Raw genomic sequence first — 1,465 nt, 5'->3', positions numbered from 1 at the left:
TTTCAGATGTTTGTTGCTGAAATGTTCATATACCCCTGTTACTCTCATTCAGATGTTGGAGTCGCAATGCAGCAACTTTGTCTTCCCAAGCTGCTTCTATACTCTCAGATCTACTCTTTTATTAATCCATTTTTTAAATTACATTTTAAGTTTGCTACTCTCATTACAGGTGACCATGTGCAGCCTTCTGTGGATGAAATCTTCCTCATTCTTCCCTTTGAGTAGTTCTTGCAGCACAATTTGCTTCAGCCAACCTGAACAATAAGTTCAGCCACTTTATGCTGCACCATTTCAAACTTGATCTGAGTTTCTGAATTTTGTAAGTTGTACCTTCCCCATATCACCATTCCTCCTAAGTTTATGTCCTGTGAAGAATTACATGAGCTGACCCCCATTTGACCTGCTTCGCTCATATTTCTAAAGAGTGAAAAACAAACTGTTCTCTAGTGACATCCCATAGCTCAGCTGGTTTATCTGCAGTGCTGGAAACTGGAGCCCTTTCAATTTGAATCACTAAATTAACAGATAAAACTCTTTTGTTCAACTGTCCTTTCAGCCTGTAAGTCACCATAGAAGCAGTGAAGACTGGACATAGTGCAACCTGGTGTCACTCATGATGAATTGTGTTGAGTGAGAAACCAGACCAATGTCCACCCTTAATACCAATAGTCATAAACTCTATAAAGTGATAGCTAGCTTAAGCATTCCAGGTAAGATCAGGAGAAGAAACTGCCTGGGATATGGTATAAAGTAGACTGAGTAAGAAAGGTCTAGGGAGAGAGTGTTGGGAGTGAGGCCATCCTTCCGGAAGACCTGTGCTCATACATGTGAAGCATGTGTGGAAGTCAAATGCTGAGACATGCACTGAAGTTCTAGTACCAGTCACTCCTCATTTCTATTGAACTAAGAGGGAATTTTGCAGTGAAACAAGAACTGAATTAGGTAATGACAGGATAATTTCACACTCTTGGGTACACACTTGTATGGACAATATTTCTAGTTTGCTAGTTGAAAAATGGAATGCAGGCCTATGGCATGAACTCAATACAGAAAGGGACTTTCCAACCTTAGGAGGCAGCTGCACTTGGGGATTGATATGTGCATTAGGGCTGAAGCCCATACAGCAAAAGAGAGGACCTCCAGAGCATGTAACAAAGCAATCTCTACTGCATTCTATAATGCAGGATATGGAGATTAGGGTTGAATGTCCTTGATACTTAGTGTGTACCAAGGAAAAATAACTTTAAATACAAAATTTTCCAATCATTATCTTTTTTTTTTTTTGTGGGATTCCCACAGCACGTTTACAAACTAGAATATGTCATCTCTAAGACCCAAATGCAGAGCTTGTTATATAGCAGGAAGACATGCAAATAAGGCCTCTCTCTTCTCAAGAAAAGCAGCTCAACACCAAAGCTGAAGCTCAGGCAAAAACCAGTCCTGGATTCCCGGGTCTTCCCACTCA

The sequence above is a fragment of the Onychomys torridus genome, unplaced genomic scaffold, assembly GCF_903995425.1.
Source record: "Onychomys torridus unplaced genomic scaffold, mOncTor1.1, whole genome shotgun sequence".
Taxonomy (NCBI): domain Eukaryota; kingdom Metazoa; phylum Chordata; class Mammalia; order Rodentia; family Cricetidae; genus Onychomys; species Onychomys torridus.
This window is presented reverse-complemented; position numbering follows the sequence as displayed.